The following is a 7,924-nucleotide window of genomic DNA, read 5'->3' as shown; positions in this document are numbered from 1 at the left end:
TATGAAAAATAATCTAGTGTTTATACTTAACGGATGCCATCCCTTATTAATTAAATACTATTTTTTTAGTCTAAACACTCTTTATTAAAATAAGCAATGATAACTTGACATGGGCCTAAGAAATATATAGTTAGCTAACTGACAATATTTTCAGTTACAGGGATTTCTTTTTTAAATTAAGTACAGATTTCTTCACCAAACTCCAGGATAACAGACAAGAAGACATAAAATTTGGGCATAGTCGAAGTAGGGGAGGGGCGGAGCAAGATGGCCGAATAGGAGCAGCTCCAGTCTCCAACTCCCAGCGCGAGCGACACAGAAGACCGGTGATTTCTGCGTTTTCAACTGAGGTACTGGGGTCATCTCGCTAGGGAGTGCCGGACAATCGGTGCTGGTCAGCTGCTGCAGCCTGACCAGCGTGAGCTGAAGCAGGGCGAGGCATCGCCTCACCTGGAAGCGCAAGGGGGAAAGGAATCCCTTTTTCCTAGCCAGGGGAACTGAGACACACAACACCTGGAAAATCGGGTAACTCCCACCCCAATACTGCGCTTTAAGGAAACAGGCACACCAGGAGAATATATCCCACACCTGGCCGGGAGGGTCCCACGCCCACGGAGCCTCCCTCACTGCTAACACAGCCGTCTGCGGCGATCTATCCGCAAGGCAGCAGCGAGGCTGGGGGAGGGGCGCCCGCCATTGCTGAGGCTTAAGTAGGTAAACAAAGCCGCTGGGAAGCTCGAACTGGGTGGAGCTCACAGCAGCTCAAGGAAGCCTGCCTGTCTCTGTAGACTCTACCTCTGCCGACAGCGCACAGCTGCAGCCCATTAGGGGAAAGAGCGGGGGCGGTGCAGACGCGAACGACTCTGTCTGACAGCTTTGGGGAGAGCCGTGGATCTCCTAACGCGGAGGTTGAGATCTGAGAACGGACAGACTGCCTGCTCAGGTGGGTCCCTGACCCCTGAGTAGCCTAGCTGGGAGACATCCCCCACTAGGGGCAGTCTGACACCCCACACCTCACAGGGTGGCGTCACCCCTGAGAGGAAACTTCCAAAGAAAGAATCAGACAGGTACACTCGCTGTTCAGCAATATTCTATCTTCGGCAACCTCTGCTGCTGATACCCAGGCAAACAGGGTCTGGAGTGGACCTCAAGCAATCTCCAACAGACCAACAGACAGTCCTTCTGACTGTCAGACGGAAAACTATCAAACAGGAAGGACACCTATACCAAAACCCCATCCGTACGTCACCATCATCAAAGTCCAGAGACAGATAAAACCACAAAGATGGGGAAGAAGCAGGGCAGAAAAGCTGGAAATTCAAAAAATAAGAGCGCATCTCCCCCTGCAAAGGAGCGCAGCCCATCGCCAGCAACGGATCAAAGCTGGTCAGAGAATGACTTTGACGAGATGAGAGAAGAAGGCTTCACTCCATCAAACCTCTCAGGGCTAAAGGAGGAATTACGTACCCAGCGCAAAGAAACTAAAAATCTTGAAAAAAAAGTGGAAGAATTGACAGCTAGATTAATTAATGCAGAGAAGATCATAAACGAAATGACAGAGATGAAAACCATGACACGAGAAATACGTGACAAATGCACAAGCTTCAGTAACTGACTCGATCAACTGGAAGAAAGAGTATCAGCGATTGAGGATCAAATGAATGAAATGAAGCGAGAAGAGAAACCAAAAGAAAAAAGAAGAAAAAGAAATGAACAAAGCCTGCAAGAAGTATGGGATTATGTAAAAAGACCAAATCTACGTCTGATTGGGGTGCCTGAAAGTGAGGGGGAAAATGGAACCAAGTTGGAAAACACTCTTCAGGATATCATCCAGGAGAACTTCCCCAACCTAGTAGGGCAGGCCAACATTCAAATTCAGGAAATACAGAGAACGCCACAAAGATACTCCTCCAGAAGAGCAACTCCAAGACACATAATTGCCAGATTCACCAAAGTTGAAATGAAGGAAAAAATCTTAAGGGCAGCCAGAGAGAAAGGTCGGGTTACCCACAAAGGGAAGCCCATCAGAATAACAGCAGACCTCTCGGCAGAAACTCTACAAGCCAGAAGAGAGTGGGGGCCAATATTCAACGTTCTTAAAGAAAAGAATTTTCAACCCAGAATTTCATATCCAGCCAAACTAAGCTTCATCAGTGAAGGAGAAATAAAATCCTTTACAGATAAGCAAATGCTTAGAGATTTTGTCACCACCAGGCCTGCCTTACAAGAGACCCTGAAGGAAGCCCTAAACATGGAAAGGAACAAGCGGTACCAGCCATTGCAAAAACATGCCAAAATGTAAAGACCATCGAGGCTAGGAAGAAACTGCATCAACTAACGAGCAAAATAACCAGTTAATATCATAATGACAGGATCAAGTTCACACATAACAATATTAACCTTAAATGTCAATGGACTAAATGCTCCAATTAAAAGACACAGACTGGCAAACTGGATCAAGAGTCAAGACCCATCAGTCTGCTGTATTCAGGAGACCCATCTCACATGCAGAGACATACATAGGCTCAAAATAAAGGGATGGAGGAAGATCTACCAAGCAAATGGAGAACAAAAAAAAGCAGGGGTTGCAATCCTAGTCTCTGATAAAACAGACTTTAAACCATCAAAGATCAAAAGAGACAAAGAAGGCCATTACATAATGGTAAAGGGATCAATTCAACAGGAAGAGCTAACTCTCCTAAATATATATGCACCCAATACAGGAGCACCCAGATTCATAAAGCAAGTCCTTAGAGACCTACAAAGAGACTTAGACTCCCATACAATAATAATGGGAGACTTCAACACTCCACTGTCAACATTAGACAGATCAACGAGACAGAAAGTTAACAAGGATATCCAGGAATTGAACTCATCTCTGCACCAAGCGGACCTAATAGACATCTATAGAACTCTCCACCCCAAATCAACAGAATATACATTCTTCTCAGCACCACATCGCACTTATTCCAAAATTGACCACATAATTGGAAGTAAAGCACTCCTCAGCAAATGTACAAGAACAGAAATTATAACAAACTGTCTCTCAGACCACAGTGCAATCAAACTAGAACTCAGGACTAAGAAACTCAATCCAAACCACTCAACTACATGGAAACTGAACAACCTGCTCCTGAATGACTACTGGGTACATAACGAAATGAAAGCAGAAATAAAGATGTTCTTTGAAACCAATGAGAACAAAGATACAACATACCAGAATCTCTGGGACACATTTAAAGCAGTGTGTAGAGGGAAATTTATAGCACTAAATGCCCACAAGAGAAAGCAGGAGAGATCTAAAATTGACACTCTAACATCACAATTAAAAGAACTAGAGAGGCAAGAGCAAACACATTCAAAAGCTAGCAGAAGGCAAGAAATAACTAAGATCAGAGCAGAACTGAAGGAGATAGAGACACAAAAAACCCTCCAAAAAATCAATGAATCCAGGAGTTGGTTTTTTGAAAAGATCAACAAAATTGACAGACCGCTAGCTAGACTAATAAAGAAGAAAAGAGAGAGGAATCAAATAGACGCAATAAAAAATGATAAAGGGGATATCACCACCGACCCCACAGAAATACAAACTACCATCAGAGAATACTATAAACACCTCTACGCAAATCAACTAGAAAATCTAGAAGAAATGGATAATTTCCTGGACACTTACACTCTCCCAAGACTAAACCAGGAAGAAGTTGAATCCCTGAATAGACCAATAGCAGGCTCTGAAATTGAGGCAACAATTAATAGCCTACCCACCAAAAAAAGTCCAGGACCAGATGGATTCACAGCTGAATTCTACCAGAGGTACAAGGAGGAGCTGGTACCATTCCTTCTGAAACTATTTCAATCAATAGAAAAAGAGGGAATCCTCCCTAACTCTTTTTATGAGGCCAACATCATCCTGATACCAAAGCCTGGCAGAGACACAACAAAAAAAGAATTTTAGACCAATATCCCTGATGAACATCGATGCAAATATCCTCAATAAAATACTGGCAAACCGGATTCAGCAGCACATCAAAAAGCTTATCCACCATGATCAAGTGGGCTTCATCCCTGGGATGCAAGGCTGGTTCAACATTCGCAAATCAATAAACGTAATCCAGCATATAAACAGAACCAAAGACAAGAACCACATGATTATCTCAATAGATGCAGAAAAGGCTTTTGACAAAATTCAACAGCCCTTTATGCTAAAAACGCTCAATAAATTTGGTATTGATGGAACGTACCTCAAAATAATAAGAGCTATTTATGACAAACCCACAGCTAATATCATACTGAATGGGCAAAAACTGGAAAAATTCCCTTTGAAAACTGGCACAAGACAGGGATGCCTCTCTCACCACTCCTATTCAACATAGTGTTGGAAGTTCTGGCTAGGGCAATCAGGCAAGAGAAAGAAATCAAGGGTATCCAGTTAGGAAAAGAAGAAGTCAAATTGTCCCTGTTTGCAGATGACATGATTGTATATTTAGAAAACCCCATTGTCTCAGCCCAAAATCTGCTTAAGCTGATAAGCAACTTCAGCAAAGTCTCAGGATACAAAATTAATGTGCAAAAATCACAAGCATTCTTATACACCAGTAACAGACAAGCAGAGAGCCAAATCAGGAATCAACTTCCATTCACAATTGCTTCAAAGAGAATCAAATACCTAGGAATCCAGCTTACAAGGGATGTAAAGGACCTCTTCAAGGAGAACTACAAACCACTGCTCAGTGAAATCAAAGAGGACACAAACAAATGGAAGAACATACCATGCTCATGGATAGGAAGAATCAATATCGTGAAAATGGCCATACTGCCCAAGGTGATTTATAGATTCAATGCCATCCCCATCAAGCTACCAATGACTTTCTTCACAGAATTGGAAAAAACGGCTTTAAAGTTCATATGGAACCAAAAAAGAGCCCGCATTGCCAAGACAATCCTAAGTCAAAAGGACAAAGCTGGAGGCGTCACGCTACCTGACTTCAAACTATACTACAAGGCTACAGTAACCAAAACAGCATGGTACTGGTACCACAACAGAGATATAGACCAATGGAACAGAACAGAGTCCTCAGAAATAATACCACACATCTACAGCCATCTGATCTTTGACAAACCTGAGAGAAACAAGAAATGGGGAAAGGATTCCCTATTTAATAAATGGTGCTGGGAAAATTGGCTAGCCATAAGTAGAAAGCTGAAACTGGATCCTTTCCTTACCCCTTATACGAAAATTAATTCAAGATGGATTAGAGACTTAAATGTTAGACCTAATACCATAAAAACCCTAGAAGAAAATCTAGGTAGTACCATTCAGGACATAGGCATGGGCAAGGACTTCATGTCTAAAACACCAAAAGCAACGGCAGCAAAAGCAAAAATTGACACATGGGATCTAATTAAACTAAAGAGCTTTTGCACAGCAAAAGAAACTACCATCAGAGTGAACAGGCAACCTACAGAATGGGAAAAAATTTTTGCAACCTACTCATCTGACAAAGGGCTAATATCCAGAATCTACCAAGAACTCAAACAAATATACAAGAAAAAAGCAAACAACCCCATCAAAAAGTGGGGAAAGGATATGAACAGACATTTCTCAAAAGAAGACATCCATACAGCCAACAGACACATGAAAAAATGCTCATCATCACTGGCCATCAGAGAAATGCAAATCAAAACCACAATGAGATACCATCTCACACCAGTTAGAATGGCAATCATTAAGAAGTCAGGAAACACAGGTGTTGGAGAGGATGTGGAGAAATAGGAACACTTTTACACTGTTGGTGGGATTGTAAACTAGTTCAACCATTATGGAAAACAGTATGGCGATTCCTCAAGGATCTAGAACTAGATGTACCATATGACCCAGCCATCCCACTACTGGGTATATACCCAAAGGATTATAAATTACTCTACTACAAAGACACATGCACACGTTGTTTATTGCGGCACTATTCACAATAGCAAAGACTTGGAATCAACCCAAATGTCCATCTGTGACAGACTGGATTAAGAAAATGTGGCACATATACACCATGGAATACTATGCAGCCATCAAAAAGGATGAGTTTGCGTCCTTTGTAGGGACATGGATGCAGCTGGAAACCATCATTCTTAGCAAACTATCACAAGAAGAGAAAACAAACACCGCATGTTCTCACTCATAGGTGGGAACTGAACAATGAGATCACTTGGACTCGGGAAGGGGAACATCACACACTGGGGCCTATCATGGGGAGGGGGAAGAGGGAGGGATTGCATTGGGGAGTTACACATGATATAAACGTCATGCACATGTACCCTAGAACTTAAAGTATAATTTAAAAAAATAAATAAATAAATAAATAAAAAAAAAATTTGGGCATAGTCTCTGGATAAATAAATGTAAATTTAAATATAAATCATATAACAGGAAACAAATGAAATTAAGGAAAATAAATTTTTCAAGAAAATAAGTAAATTTATGGATGATAATTCTATAACATTGTCAGTGCAAAGTTTTTTCTTTTTAAGGGTTTTATATTTGTTTTTTACTTGTTGCAACCTCAAAGGACCAAATGGTATGATGCACACTGAGATAATAAATGTGCAGTTATTCTTAGCCTTTTTTCCTAGAACTTTAATATTAACAAGGAAAATTTTGAAATGGACAATGAAAAGATAACACCTTATGTATGGGGAAGAATATCATTCAGTTGATGAAGGTACATTAAAATTCACACAAAAGGACATTTTGACTAGCATTCTGAAAGAGTTCATTGATTATAAGATTATCTATGAGGTTTTGGACCAGGCATTACACTACTGAATTATGGATAACTTTGATTTGTGATCTAGACCAAGTCATCCAATCTATCTTGGATTTTAGTTTTCTGGTTTATGAAATTAAGGAGTTAAGTTAAATGACTTCGGTTTCTTTTCGTGTATCATAATCAAAATGCTGTAACTTCTCCAGTGAATTCATAGAACACTGACTCTTGTAAGTATGTCATGATATACTTTACGCTGTGAGCAGGTATACATGCATATGTATAGATATGAACAAATGAATTTTAAATAAATGCACAATAAATTCTACAAAATGGGCTCCAACATTAACAAATGACCTGAGTTAGTCTTTCTCAGAGCTGACCATAAACTATAAAACATTTTTATAAACACTATCAGCCATAAAAACGAAGTAAAATCTAGACAAAAAATTCAATCTTCTCCAAAGTCATGTTAATCAAATCAGGTGATATATTAATGAAGTACATATGACTAAAAGGAAAAATGTATGTCATTCCTGTGGTAAGAGGAAACTGAATGTCACTAGAAATTTTTGCAAGCTTTAGGAGAGGAAGAGTTCAGTTTAGGAAAATAATCATTTCAGATGATCTGAAGAAGGGTATTGGATAGAACCTATCCAATAGGTTCATCACAAAAGAGGACCTGAGAGACAAGAATGAATGGTTTCTGTCTGGTGGAGAAATTTTAGGATAATCTCCCTTGCTTGAAAAGCGGTGATTAAGATTGGCACTTGCTTACAGGAGTGAAAAACAGGTAAGGGGTGCGCGCGTCTTCACACACAGAAGAGGAAATACAGAGAAAAGGAAGACACAAACATAAAATGAGAATTAAATGAAATAGAATCACACTGCGGATAGAAGCGTTAAAAATCTAAAATACAGCAAGAAGGGCAGTTGTTAAGCGATAAAGGGGGGGGCAGAACAAGTCTTTTATCCCGCCATTTAATTGGTCACTTTAAGAAAGAATGCTATCTTCCCACCGCAGCTGAGAAGACACTTCTAAGTACAGCTAAAAGGTGGAGGACTGATAAACAACTTAGAGGTTGGTTTCGGGAACGATAAAACAAGCAATGGGCTGCCCGGCCTGCGCCGCGGAGTCCCGAGGAGCCTGCGCTGTGCTCCTCGGG

Source organism: Trachypithecus francoisi, unplaced genomic scaffold, assembly GCF_009764315.1.
Source record: "Trachypithecus francoisi isolate TF-2019V2 unplaced genomic scaffold, Tfra_2.0 Lachesis_group1, whole genome shotgun sequence".
In the NCBI taxonomy this organism is placed as follows: domain Eukaryota; kingdom Metazoa; phylum Chordata; class Mammalia; order Primates; family Cercopithecidae; genus Trachypithecus; species Trachypithecus francoisi.
The sequence above is the reverse complement of the archived record's forward strand: the minus strand, read 5'-3'. Positions refer to the sequence as shown.